This window comes from Accipiter gentilis, chromosome 5, assembly GCF_929443795.1.
Source record: "Accipiter gentilis chromosome 5, bAccGen1.1, whole genome shotgun sequence".
Lineage (NCBI taxonomy): Eukaryota > Metazoa > Chordata > Aves > Accipitriformes > Accipitridae > Astur > Astur gentilis.
In genome coordinates this window covers 10,413,984-10,431,776 of record NC_064884.1, presented here as the reverse complement: position 1 = coordinate 10,431,776, position 17,793 = coordinate 10,413,984, and the positions used below count along the sequence as shown (strand labels likewise).

Genomic DNA, 17,793 nt, shown 5'->3' with positions numbered 1-17,793 from the left:
TAAGACTGCGACAGGCGCCAATCTAATCCAGTTTGCTGAAAATTAATTTCAGGCCCAAAGCTCTTCCTTGGCTCTTTGGCATCCTGCCACAGCTTATGACAACCAGAAGTTAAAAATGAAAACAGCTGTACTACTGTTAAAGGCACCCTGGAATAACGTGGACACGCTGCTCTGTAAACTGCCCTTAAGGTGACATGTAGGTTCATCACCCCATGCCAGGAATCTGAGGAACTTTGTGACTCTTTGAACTCTCACAGCAAGCTGAGCCACTGCAAACCAAAGTGATTCATATTATTTTCTGCTAGTCAGCAACAGCTGTAGAAACATCTCTAAAATGGTTGGCATGCCCTCCGCCAACTCAGTGCTCCACCTATCACTGGTATGTCCATGTGGTCCTCACCTGTCAGCTCTGGTTCAGCAATGAGATCATTAGGTCTTCACCATGTTTCTTTTCCACTTGTTCAGAAGAAGATCCTAGTTAAAGCAATCAAACTTCTCGTTTACCTCAGCCTATCACCAATAAATACTAAATGAGAATCTCTAGATCCTGCTATACCCCTACAGCGTATCTAAATGCTGATCTTTGTCACACACACTCCAGCAGCGTAATCTCACTCAGGATTTACTACCCGATTAGGATTACTTAGACTAAAAACGCAGATAAGATAAGAGCTATGTGCTCCCTATCACTCACACCTGCCCACAAAGAAGGTATCACCATCCTTGACTCCTAGAGTCATTTACCAACTTTTTGGTGTCTTTTCACATTTTTTACAAACTTTATGTTTCTAACATGGTTCAGAAATGTAACTGAGCAATATAAAATTATCTCAGATACGTTCTTCTGCATATTTTTATACAAAGATGATCTAAAAACTAAAGCCACAGGCTGTGATAATGTAAATCAGCACAGCTTCACACGCTGGTATGTAGCTATGTAACTTGGCACAACTGGGGATTCAGATCCTTCATTCTTAAGCATCACAGAGAAAGAAAAGTCAGAATATTGCAAGGAGAATAAACATAGAAGGTCCCTCTTTTCTTACTAAACAAAGTGAAGAATGCAGTTGAGTGTTTCATTACTATTCTGGCAGATATATGTCATTACTACACTATGGGTACTTCAATACTTGTCTGGGAAAAATATCTTTAATTCTTTGTGGTATAATTTTAATTCAAAGTCATTTTACTCTTGCTGTCTAGCATACAATGGGAATAGATCTCTAAAAATAAACTACTTCCCCTATCTTTCAGCTCCTCGGGGCAGTTTAACATATTATTAACTGTTATTCACATCTCTTACGTAAATGGTGCATTTTCTGGGAATTTTTATGCCTCCTAATACAGAGATAATCTGAAGGTGTGCAAGACCAAAAAAGACACAGCTCAGTGAAACTTGATTGGATTGCATTTTTTTACTTTACCCCTATTTACCTTTTACCTGAGTTTTATGCAAGCATCACTCCTTGGATTCAGATCCTGACCGGCAATAAAGCTACTTTACACACTCCAGCGATGGAAAGCTGCAAAGCTGGCTTAATGGGCCAGCTGGGGTCAGGGAATCCCCCTGTGGTGCAGAGCAGGTGTATCTGGTATGCCACATCCTCTCACAAAACAAACTTTGGAGCGTAACCACTGTGCCCCACTTTATCCTGAGCCAGTGCAACAGCCTTCCTTTCCCAATGTATTGTAAACCAGCAAAACATAAAGCAGCCTTGCAGCTGTTGGTTGCTGTATGACAGGCTAAATCAGTCTCCTCCCCACAGAGAAGCTCAGAGACTGCAGCACAGGGGACATAAAACTGCTCTTCTCTGAGCACAGGCCATGTGGACCTAATACCTGGGGCCAGAGACTTCAGTTCTGGTACAGGCACGATGAGAGAGTTACATCTTGTGGTTCTCAAGAGCTAAACTGATCCCAGGCTTGCAGTACAGACCAGAAGCTGATGGGTGTTTTTCCACAAATGAAGTAATCCATTTGCCTTTTAATAAGTGCAGCTCATCACTTGCCCTGAAATCTGCATGCACTAAAAGGTCATGACTTACAGTAGTCCAGACTCTTTGTTCTGAATCTAATTATTCTGTAACATTTCAACTTTTATTTTTTCCTTTTACGGAGTTCCTTGTCCAGGTCCCTGCAGCAATGCAAACACACATCCAGGGAACAGTTATTTCAATCCATACTTTCCTACAGCAGATTCGCACCAGGGCTAAACACAACCACCTGCTGACTCAGTATATTACAACCTTGCTACAAAGGATCATCCACCCCAGCCCCCGCACTTTCCTCACACTATCCCATTTAGAAGCTAACTCATCCTCTTTCCGTAAGAAACTAATTTAGGCATCACAGGTTTTAAGTTTAAATGGCTTATGCCAACAACTAAAGCTGCAGAATCAGATTCTTCTGTTGACAAATTTGACATGGAGCCGAAAATCAAATTTGCTTATTTTTACCCTTAAACAAAACCATATACGGTCTGCAGTGGTAAACCGCTGTTCATTTTAATATCCAAACACTGATTGCTTGCATTCAGTGTCTTGTGCCAAAATCCTGTCGCCAACAACCAGCCCAGGCATGTCTGAGGCTGCTGAACTGATTTATCTCTACCTTGATACTTTCAGACAGTTCAAGATGAATTTGAAGACGTTAGTACTAAGCCTACACTAAGATAAAAATCCATCTCGTTTCTCATTCAGATAACAATGAAGATTATATAAACAGCTTTCCCTAATCTGGGACTGCAGGGTTTGTGCTTCTCTTGTATGGTTTTAATACAGCTTTTTCATCCTTACTTGCAGTCCTATCCTGTCTTCAGCTAAAGACTTGAGAGTGACCTAAACGTTCTTAAGATGCAAAGAGAATGTATTATCAAAAAAAAAAAAAAAAAAAAATCCCCCTGAACTCTCAGTCAATAATCCATTTTTAGGAAAGAATTTGTGCTAAAATGAGGTAAGTGATAACTTTCCAGATCTCCTGTTATCCAGAGTACTATTTTAGGGAGAGTGTGACTGCGTTTGCGCTTGTCGCATAGTCCTGCTTCCAATCTCCTGGCAGATCCCCAGCACATTCCAGTATTTAATGCACCACGCTTGTTGGGATGCAGTCCCACTTATCTCCCAGACACATTGACTAAGACTTTCCCACATAAACTGACCCACCCTTTAGTAGCAAGAGGTCACTCAGTACAATCAGCCTTCAAATGAGAAAAACATCAGGAAAAGCTTCTCTGATGGCAAAAACACAAAAAGAATAAAATACAACAGGCTCCAGTATTTGTTTTATCAAAACTTCAAGACTGCAAGATGGATTTTTTTCAACTAGTGCAAACCAGTGTAGCTCCACCAAAGTACACCAGATTTTTTTTCAGGCTTAGGATATGGCCTCCTAAAAGCATTTAAAATTACAGTAAGAGTACGTTACTCTAAAAAAAGGGTTAAAAATAAAAAGTTAGCAATTAATCTATTCACCTTTGACTATCATGAAACTGTAGATAATTATTCATAGTATTACGTGCAGAAAAAGGTCACAATATTTGCAGTTACAAAAATAAAGCAGATACTAAACTAACTAGGCTATCTTTACCACATATGGACTCTACATGATAAGGAATACCTGTTAACTTAAAGTGAACTGCAGCATGGTAGTTCAAAGCCCATTTTTCTCCCAACTCATCATCTCTGAGTCAGGCTGACTAAAGGACTGTTCAAATCTCAAGAGATGCAGATACCATACTTTTTGAAAGTTCAGGCACACAAAACCAGTGCCTGCTGCTCAACTCCCTTGCTTTCATATTTCATATAGTATAAGTGGCAAAGCGTGAAATAAGATCACTAGCTTTCTTGACTTCCTCACTAGACCCCCATATGATGCAGGGTCTAATAAAGGGTGGTCTACTGGATGATCCTCCTATATCAAAACTCCCACTGACTTCCATAAAGCAGATTTAGGCCCAAAGTACCCTTCCTAAAGCAGAGAGGCCAGTAATTTGCTGGTGAGAGGCAAAAACTGTTTTCTCCAAGCACAGACTAGAATGTTCAGCTTCATGCTGCATTCCAGTGTTGCTATAAATGTATATGCCACCAGCATAGCAGAGCCACAAGCTACCCACCAATGCAAAGCTCTCCATCTGCAGAGACTGGCTATAGATCACCCTTAAACACTTCAATTAAATATTTGTTTACTAAGAGAAAAGTCAGTGAAAGCCCTTGGGAAGAAAATCTCATTATTAGTTTAGCTACACACAAAAGCCAACACTTCAAACTCAGATACCCAAACTAAAACGTGTGGGTGTTAAAATAAATTTATCTATGTTGAGTTAATTTAGATACAGCAGGCAGCACCTTTTCCCTTCTAAGCCAAAAAAACCCAGAGGAACTACTTGCTATAATTAGCTGGAGTATTTGTGGTGTCTAAGCACTAAGTGAAATTGATTTCATGAGTGGAAAAAATAAGGATTTGGTCATACTGCACAAAACTGTATTTTCTATTCTGCATTACTGACTGCAGTAACCACAAATCAACCCCATTGTAAACCAGGTTCTAGACCTGCTCAGTCAGCCAGCACTCACCATGCCGTAACAATATATATTGACAGCTTTCTTGCCCTTACAAACACAAGGCTCCCTTTTATCATGTAAAAGTAAAAATAAAAAGCAGATACTCAATATCATTCTATAATACATCAATCAATAGAATGATAGGATTAATTTAGGATCAAATGGCAGTAACTTACAAAAACAAAAAATGCAGATCCAGATTATTGCTTGATGGTAAGAAGTCCCCACAACGCCTTGTAGAAGACCTTGACCGTCTATTTGGGACTGTAACAGTACTAGGGGCTGAACCCCACGGTGAAGATTAAAGACCTCCCAAAGATGCCTGTTGGACTGGCTTGGTAGAAATTTCTGCCTGGTATCAAATTCAGCTATCAGTATAACCTTAAAACGTCAGGGCCAGGCTTCCAAGAGGAGCCTCCACGTCACCTCAGAGCACCTCCCACCCAGCTCACTGTCTCACCCCAGCCAGCCCCCAGCCACTAATGCCTCTAAGAAACTGGAAAAAATAGAAATAAAACCCCACAAAATTCAAGGCGGAGGGATGATCCTTCCTGACCACTACAGGCACCCAAATGAAGCCCTGAATTGTGAGATTTTAGCACAGTCATTATCTTGATGCGATGCTGCGTTTTAAGAAAACTCAAGGCAAACTTAAAAAAAAAAACAAACAAAAACCCAAAACAAAAAAGCAGAACTAAAGGTCTGTAGTCCCTATGGACTAAGACCAGAAAGGATCATAACAACCATTCAACCCCTTTCTATAGTGGTACTGAACAGATAAAGCATAAACACTTTATTCATTAAGTTGGCTACTTCAAATACACTAACCTACATGCCATTCAATCATGTGGGCAATGAAGTGGTATAGAAAAGCTTGGGGTTTTTGTTTAGGTCTGCGTATCTTCATCTCTGATTACATCTTCCACCAGCTAAACTAAGTCTTTTTAACTGCGTATCTTCACAGAACGAATATATTGCATATCCTCCTATACACCCATTTACATGCTCACCCGTGACTGAAGCCCATTTCAGGGATCATTCCCCATTCTCACAACTGTGGTGAGTCATAATTAACAAAACCAAACCCCATAGTCACTCCAATAAAACTGAGCTGTCAGTCAATCCCTACTCCTCTTTTTAAAATAAACAAACAAAAAACCCCTGTGCTACTGCTTCTTCGCAAGTCTTTTTCCATAGCAAGTCCACAGTTTCTCCATTTACTTCCAGAAGCATTCTTATTTCATATTCTCATAACTATACTAACTCCAAGCAGTATGACTTTAACAGAGAAGGAGAAACGGTTTCCTCTTGAGTACAGCTGCAGATATGTGAACAAAAACAGGAGACTAAATCCAAGAACATCATTCCTGAATGTGTTTCACAGATCACAGGCAAATTGCTCAGCAGGTGTAACTTCAGGATCTGGCCACTTCTTCCAAACAGAGAACAGCCTGTGTTCAGAATCCCAGTAAACAGAAAAGCTACTTAATTTGGAACATTTACCTGTGAACAGTTTCATAGCAGTATATTTTTAGATCTATGAACAGGGTATTAATGGCACACCTCTCCTGTTCCAACAGCATGACTGGTATGACCAGCTAATCTATTCGTAGTATCTAACAGGTGTGTGTTAGCATCTGTTAGCACAAGATTTTCACACAGAGTGACTCTTTTGTTCAGTTCTTGCTGCTCTCTTGATGTGAGGGGTTGCTGAATAAATCGAACCAACATACCATTTCTTTTTAAAGTTCTAATGCTTAGCACATTTGAAAGATTGTGAAATAAAAATGACTGCACAACAGCATAGTATGTTTCTCTGGTGGTAGTGGTGACACACCGAAGACATTGCTGGTGTGCTAAAAAACATGCAGCTTGAAAAAAACCGTAAGTGTATACAATATATAAAGAGAATAACAGGAAGAAAGTGAAGAGATGTGAAAAAGTAAGAACATCCTGAAATTTTCACCGTTCGACAATAAAACAAACCTTACAGGGAAGAAGCTGAGAAAAATGTTAATGGTGCTGAAAAACAATAGCTCAAGATATTCCTCAACCTTAATCTGCCCTTGGCCATAGGAAGATGTATAAAATCCCAGAGCACAAAGATTATAGATTGGTGTGTATCTTTTCCTAATCACACACATTTTACTTGCAAATAGAAATAACACTCTCAGACACAACCCCACCCACCCTAGCCATCTTTCTCAAACAACTATAAAACCTATTACGAAGTCAACCATCAACAAAAAACATACGAAAGTTTTTGCCATGCAAAACTGGGTTTTTAATGAGGAATGGACAGTAAAAGATGTGTCTGGGATTAACAATAGATGAAAAAGAAATAAAGCAGGACAAAAAGGAAAAAAAGCTGCCTGCTTAAATATATAGAATTGATCTATATCACTCTGTTAAAGCTGTTAAATAAGTTGAGATCTACTAGGCATAAGAAAAATTCCTTACAGGTAATGTCTCTGTAACCCTTTTTTCATTAAAGGAAAGCAAAGTCTGGAAAAGTCCAGCTGTAACTGCTGCAACATTGTACTCATGTTCATTAGAAAAACAAATTCACAACAGATCATTTTAAGAGTAATAATAAAAATCTGACAAATGAAAACCATATGTAGGGGAGAAGAAAAAAAAAAAGAAAAAAAACAAAAAACAGTGGGGGAAGCAATCTTCAACGCAGCCTCTTTGCCGAACACTGCTTATAGCTCAGTGCCATTTGATGGTACAGACACACATTTCAGCTCCAACACTTGCTTCACCAGGTGAGCGTTATTTGGTGATAACAACCAAACACAAGATGACTTCTAAGGTGTAAATACACTAGAAAGCAAGAGAAGACAAATAGATTTTCACGTTCAATACCTCTAGGCCAGATTCCTGCTGGTTTAACTTGGGAAAGTTGCCATGAGCTTAGACAGAGGTAAGCATTCAATGTACTGGGAAACTCCCCAGCTCCATCAGTTGGGGACTGGAGCAAGCCCACAGCACAAGCTCGTGTGTCAGAAAAGCCCTACATGGCTCTACACAGTTTATATCATGGAGCACTGGCCTGGTCTCATCAGAAGTTTCCACTGCACGGTGTGTACCACGCACCACAGAAAATAGCCTGCACTGCTCTACTTAGCAATCCCCTCATTCAACCGAGTCTCGAAAAGATCCAAGGGGTTGCTGGTGGCTCCTTGCTCCGACATAAGGCCATCCAGTTCCCATAGCACAAGCACCGCAGTTTGCGGAGGCTTTCCTAGAACCATGAAATGGCAAGCAGGAGGCCTGTGGTCAGAGATACCAGCCTGGACTAGATTTAGGAGCTGACTCATGGGTAATGGGCAATGATAAACTATTGCACTGGTTTTTAACTTGTGCCCAGATCAGATGACTAAGGAATTTAGGTGTCTATAGAGATTAACTATCTAAGTAACTTTTGCAGTCGGAGCCTTAAACATCTGCACAAACAGACCTTCTCATCTGTATTCCACAAAATATGTCCATATACTCCTCGCTAATGAAATACAATGCTTATTTTACAAGTAATCTAAGTACAAATATTAAATCCTGTAACTGACCCACATAAAAAATAAATCCTTAGTCAGTGACGTAATATAAATGAGCATCACAGGCCCACCCAATAAAGGGGTTTTAACTGATTAAATTTTATGTATGTTAAAGGGAAAACATCTTTCATAAAATGGTTTGGTACGCCTACTTAAAAGGAGCTGTCTCAGAGACATGCGGCAGTGTTCTGGTCTCCATACATGTAGCGTGAGCGTTTTGCCCCCTTCTCTGTTCCACTTCTGCGTACAGGCAGAGTTCAGTAACACACAGTAATACCAAAAGCTGCAGGATTCATGCCACCATAGAGATGAAACAGCATCTGTAACGCTTTTTGCCACATAACTGCTGCAAGCTCCTATTTCATCCAAAAATGCTGCATCCTGCTTCACGGAATATCATCTACTGCACTTAAGCTGCATTACAGAAAAACACAAAACGGGCTACCGTTCCATAACCTGACCTCTTTTTTCAAAATGTGTTTATGCTGCTGTATGAAGTAACAAAATATTCCCTACCTATTTTATTTATCACCTATGTAGCGCTGGTTGAGACACATTAGCAAGCCCACTAGTCCATCCCCATAGCCCTACAACCACCGCTAAGTCATGCAGGCATCACAACAGCCATTGCTGTTTTACTGAGAAGCAGCGAGAAAAAAGAATGCCAATGGATAATAACACTTCTTTAGAAATCACATCTAGCTACCGTTACCCACCCTTCCTGGCTCTTTATCCCATTCTCTTTTCATCTCCCACCTCTCCCTCCAGAGACTTCCGAGTATATGCAAGTCCTTCTTCCAGCAGAGATTTCCTGCAATGGCCTGAGGAGTCCCTTGACATTTTCACATGGCTGATATCTCTTTGAATAAATTACTCTACATGACCTGCCTCTATAATCCTTAGACTGGGGAGCATTGTTCCCCAAGATGTCTTTCAGCACAATACATTCAGGGGGCTGAGTGAAGAACAGCATTTTTTCTGAACTGGCTAGACAGTTCAATAAGCAGGTTTCATAATATTTCTATCCTGCCAATAAAGGTCGAAGGCTGTACTGAATGCTCCGGATCTTGACAGTTTATGTTTATTCCCTCCTACAGTGATCCTGCTGCTGATTTTGAACGTTTAACATTTACATCTATGGACAGCGTTGAATAAGTACAGTTTAGAAATACAGACCGCTACTCGCCTTCTTTAAACAAGAATGCGATTTTACTCACAGCTAAAGATACCGAAATTGCAAATTCAATTACTCGCTCTAGTCCTGTTTTATCACTCCAAGAGCAAAAGAATCAGCCTTAGGGAGGGGTATCCAAATAAAACGCCAGACCCCGGTGCCACGAACAAGGATTTTTCAGAGCTGCTGCAGTCTTACAGTATCTAGCAGAAGTCTGCCATATTTTTTTTGTTGTTAAATCAGGCCCATACCCATCTCACTGCAAGAGCTGCCTAAAACGGATAATGAAATCGAGTCCGTGCATTGTGCCCTTTTAACTGTGCCCTCGCTTCAGGTACACGAGAACCCATCAAAGCAGCGGATGAAAGCAACCAAAGCAACGCGTTTAACGGCTGCGAAAGGCGAACGCCGCTCTGTACCGGCGTTATTCCGGAGCCCGGCGCTCCCACAGTACAAAGCACCGCAGCGGGTGACGACCTGACAGCCGCCCGCCCAGACCCCAGCCGCGAACCGGACGCCCCTCCGCGCCGCCTCCCCACCGGCGCCCGCCCGCCCGCCCGCCGCAGCCCCGCAGAGCCGCCCGCCCCGCCCGGCCCCGCCCGCGCTCCCCCGCACCCCGCGGAGCGGCCCCGCACCCCGCCCCACACACCGGCCGCGCCGCCGCCCGCTCCCGCAGCGGCCCCCGCCTCCGCGCCGCCGCCTGCGGCCAAAGGAAGAAGAAGAATCAAAAATAAAATAGAAAATAATATCAGTAACGTGTGTATAAAATAAGGGTACTAGCGGTCCCGAGGCGCAGCGCGCCCGCGGCTCTCCGCACCGCGGCGGGGCGTGCGGCTGCGCGGCAGAAGCGGCACCGGCGCGGAGGGCGGGCAGGGGCGGCGGCCGCGGCCCCCGGGGAGGGGAGAGGAGAGGAGAGGCGAGGCCGGGCCGGGCCGGGCCGCGCCGGGCCCGCCGCAGGGTGGGGCGGCTCCGCGCCCTGACAGCCCGCCGTGGGGGAAGCGGCCCCACCGCCGGGGCAGCGAGCGGGGGCGGAGGGGAGAAGGCCGCACCCGGCCCGCGCTGCTCCGGGGCCGCTACTCGCTCTCCCGCCCGCCCCAGCGCGGCGGAGCGAGGCTGCGGCGGAGCTGCGGGAGCCGCCCGCGGTCACCGCCGCGGCGGGCCCGCCGTACACACGCACGCACGCACACACACACACACACACACACACAAAGCACGCAACCCCGGGAAGGGGGTGGGGAGGGCCGCCCCCGGCCCGGCCGCCCCTACCTCTCTGCTGCCCGGGCGGCGGCTCTCCCTGCTCGGCGGCGGCTGCAGCGGCGGGGAGTGACCTGCGGCGCCCGCAGCCCCCGCGGCGCTGCGCTGCGCTGCGCTCCGCCCGCCCGGCCGCGGCGGCTGCGAGGGGCGAGGGGCGGGGACAGCGCGGCGGGGCGGGGGCGAAGCGCAGCCCCCCGCCCCCGCGCCCCTTCCCTGCGGTGGCGGCGAGCGGCCGCCGCCGCCGCCGCCCTGCGGCGCGGGGAGCCGGGCCGGGCGCCGGCAGGTGTTCCCCGGCGTCCCCGGAGCCGGGCCGCCCTCCCCGCCGGGGCACCGGCGCCAAGCGGCCGGGCGGGGGCTGCTGCCCCGCTGTCCCCGGTAACGGCGGGCGGGGTCCGGGGGGAGCGCGGAGGGGCTGCCGCACCTGGTGCTGCTGCTGGTGGTGAGGCCTCGGCCCGCCGTCACCCCCCCCCCCCCCCCCCCCGATCTCGCCCCTCCGCGCAGCAGCCTCCCCGCGGGCCCTCGCTCACAGCCTGCCTCGAATGTTATCCACCGCTGCCGGCTGCTCCCAGCTCTCCTTCCCTTCGTTCATCTGGTTATTGGATCTCTCTAGCCTTCACGCTCCTCCTTCTCTGACACCCTCTCCTATCGCAAAGACGGTGTTGGCTCACCCCCAGCATCCATTTCCTCTAGTGCTACTTGCCTGCTGCTCGGTCATGCCTGGTGGAAATCCCATCCTGGGTTTGACTTCCTCCACTGCGGAGTCATCCTCTCCCGCTTCAGTCCTGCCACCTTCCCACGTAAACAGCTCCCTTTGCCAGTGTCACCCAGTGCCCCTGAAACTCAACCCCAGATGCCCTTCTGCCACACGTCCCCTCTTCCCTCCTTCTCTGGGTAGGATTTTGCCTGTCTTCCTAGAGAAAGTTGCTAACGCACAGCTGGCGTGCCTTTCCTCCTTCCCCCGTGCCCCTCTTCGCCATCCAGTCCACAGGCAGACATTTCTGCTTCAGGTTTCCTTTGCTAATCCCAGTCGCCCTGCTTGCATCTGTGTCCTCACCCTCTTCGTGCCCATTCTCATTCCCTCCCACCTGCTATCCCAAATATCTCACTTGCAATACGGCTATGGACTACTATTACCCATCTTTAAAAAATAAAAAAAATTAAAAAAATCAAACACCACCATTGATTTCATTTGCCTCATTAGCCATCATTGTCTTCTCTCCTGCTTTTCATCCCCACACTCACTCCTAAACACAGTATTTAACTGCTGTCTGGAGTTCCTCTCCTTTGCACCTATCTTAAATTTCTTCTTATCTGGTTCCTGCCCCTTCATACTCGGCTGCTTTGCCAAAGTTTCTAATAGCTGCTTCCTGACAATCTCTGGAATAGTGCTTCATTTCCATCCTGTCAAAATTATCAGCCTGACTCCTTTTGATATTTTGTTCTCCTTTGGTTTCCAAGACTGCTCCCCTAGAGTAACCTCCTTACCGCTCCTTCAGTGCATCTTCCTCATACTCCCAACTTCCAGTGGGAGTCTGAATGGGACACTTAATCTGCCACTCCCTCTGTACTTGTTGTTGCGTGAACTCACCCCATAAAATATAAACATGTAACACAGACATTCAGTAACAGTTTCTCTGTGATCTACCTCTCTCTTTCCAGGCTTCTTATCTTACCCAAATTAAAATCTCATTCTGCCCTTTTGGCACCTACAGGATGGCAAGCCACTGGTTCAACATATACAAAAGAGAGCTCCTCAACCGCAACCAAAGAGGCCAGTAACTTACCTGCTACCTCTGGACCTGATCACAGCAGCCAATATCACAACCCTACTCCTCATTTAGGTCTCTGGTCTGGACACCATCCTCAGCTGGACTCGGCTCCTTTCTTTTTATCCAGGCCTAGAACCGTACCCTGCCCTATCCAGCTGCGTGGCCAATGCTCTCATGCAGATTCTCATCACCTCACTTTTCAGTTTTGGCTGCATCCTTTTCTGTATCCTTTACAGATGCACCCCTGCCCACCTGAACTCACTCCTAATGCTGCTGCATGTTTCCTCATCTGTCAGCTGGAACAAGCCATCCTTTTCTCCATATCTTTCCAGTGGTCTTCTCAGATCAGGCACAAACTGATAATTGGCAATTTCAGCTCTCCCTGTACCTGCCCATATTCAGCATCAGCACCTACCTTTGACAGGATATAAGACAAGTAACCTCACGCTTTCTCTCATTCCTAAGTCCCTCAAACTTGGGAAAAGTTCCTCAGGCATTCAGAAACCCTTTTTAAAATGTTCTGTCACCGTAAAACCTACAAGTATCTTGGCAAGAGTTAAGCATGTACTTCCATGTTTGTCATCTGTGGTGGTTCATATCCAGTTCTTGGGATGCAGTAAAAATAGAACAGCTAAGGAGCCACCCTGTCCCCCTCTCCCTTTTCTTGCTCCTCTCTTGCACTGGGTCTGGTGGTCCACCCATGCCTCCCCGCCTTGGTAAAACCTAAGTCAGCAACAAGAGAACAGTTCTCTGCTGGCTCACTGAGCTGAACTGTGGCTCAGTGAGCTGAGCTGCCTTTCAGCAGCAAACTGTTAGATCAGCTCAATCGTCTTGCCTAACTGCAACCCTAGATACTAAAATATCTAAAATGGGCCATCTTTGGGTTCTTTGTTTTTCTTTGTTTGTACAGCAACTTGTACAATAAGAGCCCACGATTAGGGTTTCCACACAGATATTAGAAGGTACTTGCTTCTATGTCATGTACATGGTGGTAGCAAAGAGGTAAAAAGAGCCTTTTTTTTTTTTTTTTTTTTTAATTTAACAACAATAATAATTCCAAGCAAAACCCTTCTTAACCATTACTGTAATAAAGGACAAGTCAATCACTTAAATCACTTGAAAAAGTTACATACAACAGAGAAAAGAAAAATAAATGAAAAAAATTTTTCCAGCCTTCCTGAACTCCCCCAGACCATGGTACTGAAATTAGCTGGAATATCTGCAGGATTAAGACACTGCTCCTGATCAACAGGTTCACTAAATCTGGCCCAAATAACACGAAAAGTTCTACACAGTTTCTTTATGCACTATATGTTAAAATATTTTACAAAACAATTTCTGATAGCCCAACTAGAGTTTTGCTCTTAGAAAAAGCTGAATAATTTGGCTGTGAACAATAAAAACTAGCCAGTGCCTAAGTATATGTACTCTCTCACATTTTGGGTTCTGAAGGATAAAACTCAGCTTTTTGATCCAGCATAAATGTTGCTTTTACTTTAGCCATCAGTAATAGGAATTCAGAGAACAATGATGTGTATGTGTGTGTGTATAAAATTAAAAAAAAATAATTCAAATGCTAGGATGTTAAGAAACATCGGGTGGGAAAAAAAACCATCCTTCACTCAGCTATTAATATCTCTCCAACAAGTAGGCAGGGGAAAAAAGATTGTAATATATGGGAATAAGCAAAAGCACCCAGTGTGTTTAAGATTCTGTCTGTCTGTCTTAACTCCCATAGCTCAAAAATGGGTGGGCCATTGATTATCATGGAAATAACTGGGTAGGAAAGGATGCCTGAAGAAGCAAGAACCAGAATAGCAGGGGTATTGTGGGATCCAACCAGTTATCCCAGTCACTGACAGCCATTTTCTTCTTTTTAAAGAGCCCACATTTTGTAAAGAATGGGGCAGGTACAAATGTGTTTGCCACCAATAGTTAACAACAACATCTCCAGGTTTGACAGAAGATGCTGTTTTCATTTACAAAATTACTGCAAATATTTGTTAGTATTTCCAGCATGAGCATTCAGCTTGCAGGGTTAGAAAGCCAAAACCTACAACTTTGTGACTATTAAGATGGGAATAATTACAGTTAAAATACCAGCACATCCTAATACCAGCAAGTAAACCCAGTTAGACAAACAGGTTGTTCACACTGACGGCCACATTCCCACTCCTTTAATCAAACTGAAAGGAGCAGAATGAATGGCCATATTAGAAACTGTTGTTAAATGACGTGGAAAGGGTCAGCAAAGCCATGTTCAGCAAAGTCACTCCCCTTCTGCCATTACTTTTTAGTTGGCTTTGGCTCGGAAGCCCAAGGGGCTTTTTTTTCTCTCATACGTTTTGTCCATGCAGCCATGGATTTCTTACAATTGAAGAAATGTTTAATCTTTCTTTTCTTTTGAAAATCTACTAAGACACTGTGCTCAATAATATTGTCTGTTCCTTATCCCACAGAAATATACCTATATGGATAATAACACCTTCACCAAGAGGAAAACAGTATGTAGGTGTGTAAAGGTAAGCACATTCCATAATCTCTGAAAGATCGTTTTAAAATAAATTATAGTTTAAATAACCTAATGCATTGTTCAAAACAAAATGAAAAAAAATTAGTGTAGAGTTTTACTCTTTTCAGGATCTAGGGCATTTCAGTCATCCTTGTGTGAACTGAAATTGCAAGAGGGTATTTCCAAACAGAAGCAAAAGCAGCATATCTAGATTAGATATTAAGAGCCACAATTGTTAAGGCACTACTAAAACTAGAAAAAATCTATTTAAGGATGGTGGTAATTTCCAAAAACACAGAAGAAATGCACACAAAGAAGTTCATACTGCAATAAAAAAAACTTCCTAGCTATACCATTAAACTGAAAAAGCAATGTTATCAGAAAGTTCCAGTTACGCAGGTTCACAGTAAGATTGAGATGGGAGACACGTTCTTCCCACCAGACACACCTTTCCTCCATCCATAACACCTAGTTTTAAACACATGGTAAGGCTCAAAGGCACAAATCTAGACTAGTGCTCTGTCTCACAGCAGACTTGGCCAATGTCTTGAGAGGAAAATCAAAGATGGGCAAAAATCTGCCTAAAGGAAAAATTCTTAGCTTCCTCACTATGTGCACAACTTACCTGGAAGCATGATGGCTTCTCTGTCATAAACATTTCTTCTTCACATAACTCTGTTTCTTCTCATCATCTTAGGAACACCCAGCTCTGTGCTACACCCTTGCCTTCAATAACACCTCGTAGCAATGCATCCGCTGTCATCTACTTACAAGTGTATTTCTGTTTTGCAATATTCATTGCAGAAACACATTAGAGCCTCACTCCCTGGTTCCCCTTCTCTCTAGAAGTAGCCCATGAAGCTGACAAGCCCAGAATTCTGCATCAGGAAATAAGCACACTTCCAGGATATCTCCATGCACAGTACTTCACAGTAACCTAACCGCAGGTAAGAAAGATGTGCGTGACAGAGGCAGGGTCTCTACTGGTAAGAAACAGACAGCAGAAACATGGAGACCCTTAGCAGCTCTACTCTCAGGCAGCACATCAGAGGTCTAGGAATACTCTCTTGCTGAGAAAGTCCTATTTCTCCCTGTTAACCTAAATGCTCCCCAAACACCTCTGCTAATTTCTGCCTACCCCGTCCCCACAGTATTTGTTCTTAGCCATTTTCTCTACCATCAGCTCCCATAAGCTTAGGGCCTACTTCTCCATAGGCCTAGCATACCAAACCCTGGAAAATGACTAAAGTATAGGGCACTTACAAAAGCCTTTGCCTTGGCCTTCACCAGTTGCTGTCTCCTTCCCACACCACCAGAGTCAGCAGTGGAAATGCTGACAGTGTGAAGAAAAGATGGCTTTCCTGCTCTCTGTGCCAACATCACGGCAACCTTCAACATCCAGGAGAAGTGCTGGCAGCAGTCCTGGTGCTGGGCCTGCAGCACTGTGGAGGGACAGGAAGCATTAGAGAGAACTGGTAGAGGCACAGGGCCAGTGAACCACAACATCCCTCGCAGACATTTCCATTGTGTTCAAGTCAGTACATTAAAAAACAAAATAAGTGTCTTGGGACCTACTTGTATGTCCTGCAGGCCCCATACGGAAGAAACCCTATCACAGAGAATGTCTACAACTGCAGTCAAAGGTATGCCTGAAGCTGTGCAGACAGACACAAAGTAGGTTTACGCCGGCTAGCTCATACACCAATAAATAGCTCAGCTGCAGCAGCAGAGGCCCAAGGGCAGCTGCACAAAACCACCCTGAAAAGTAGGGTAGCACTTGCGTCACACGCTGAGCTGTGCACTCCCAAGGCTACCCTGCTGCCAGCACTCAGCTAGAAAACTTCTACCTGTTGCAGGGTTGCACCTACAAGTTGGAGATGCACATTTGACTGCAGACTAAAAGTTCCCTGAAAAAGCCTGACATTTACTAAGGAACACCTAAATGGGCAAGTGTAAGTTTCTTGCTGCTTCAAAACATCCTTTGTGGTGCAGCAGTCTGAGGATCAGTCCCATGCATTAAAGGTATTAATCCAGCAAGGTTTCCTCACATGTACCAAAAGAGAAATAGTGAAGTAAGCTGACCAAAAGCCTCAGCGTTTATCTGTCCTCGGAAAATCTGCACGATTCTCTTTAGAAAAAGCTTTCCCCCTTGTTGCCAAATGTTATTCTCTATTCTCTTTCCTGGTGTTTAACTGTAATTTTACTCCTCTATTTCCTCTTGGTGCATTAGACAAATACACATTAGCCAGTCTGTGTAATTTGAGGAAACAGAAAGTTTGTCATGTCTATTTGGATAGGTTATATTGGAACAGCTAGTCCATTAACTACTTGGTGGGATAACAACATCTCTATTTTTAACACCCAAATTTGGATTTTTTAATTAAAAAACAAAACAAAACAAAACACCCCAACAAGTAACAAGAAAAAATGCAGGCATGGAAAGACAAGAATAGCTGAAGAAATCAACAGCGAAGTAGTCTCTTCTACTAATGTGGCAGAAAATACAGATCTCTGGCAGATACAGGAGAGAAAAAAGCAAATTTCAGTGAACCTAATTTAGCCATCTCTGCCAAATGAAAATCAAAACAGGAAAAAAAAAGTTACATTCTTAGCTGCTCTCCCAGATTTTATTCCCTTTTCTGACAATATGCTTACTTTTCCTATAGAAACTGTAGCTGGGTAAAGGTCAGGTTAAGACATCAGCACTTACTCCAAAAACCCATCAGTGTAAACAAGTTAGAAAAGGTAAAGCATTTTTAAATGCTTTCAGTGGTCATCACCTTGGTCTGATAATATTCAGTGTTAATTGTTAAGGCTGTGATTCCTTGTTCAGTTCTGTGCAGGCAGACCATGTTTGCCTGTACAGGGATGTGTCTGACGTCAGTGGAATGTCAGCCAGGTGCAGTCATCTGCTCTCACTACTTTAATACTAGTACCATATAGATGGATGAAATTATTTTCATAGCGG

At 44.3% G+C, this 17,793-nt stretch overlaps 1 protein-coding gene across 4 annotated transcripts in view; it reads right to left on the bottom strand.

Moving 5' to 3' along the window:
- SPTBN1 (spectrin beta, non-erythrocytic 1) overlaps positions 1 to 11,087 on the bottom strand; it is a 135,626-nt gene extending 124,539 nt beyond the window's left edge. For 2 of the 4 annotated variants that reach the window (XM_049799684.1, XM_049799689.1), the window contains exon 1: positions 10,557 to 10,675. The gene's annotated coding sequence lies outside the window, so the exon portion shown is untranslated. Of the gene's footprint in view, positions 1 to 9,939; positions 10,027 to 10,556; positions 10,676 to 10,965 lie in introns of those variants that run through there. The other 2 variants (XM_049799685.1, XM_049799686.1) reach the window with 2 other exon arrangements.
- Between the last annotated feature and the right edge of the window lie 6,706 nt (positions 11,088 to 17,793).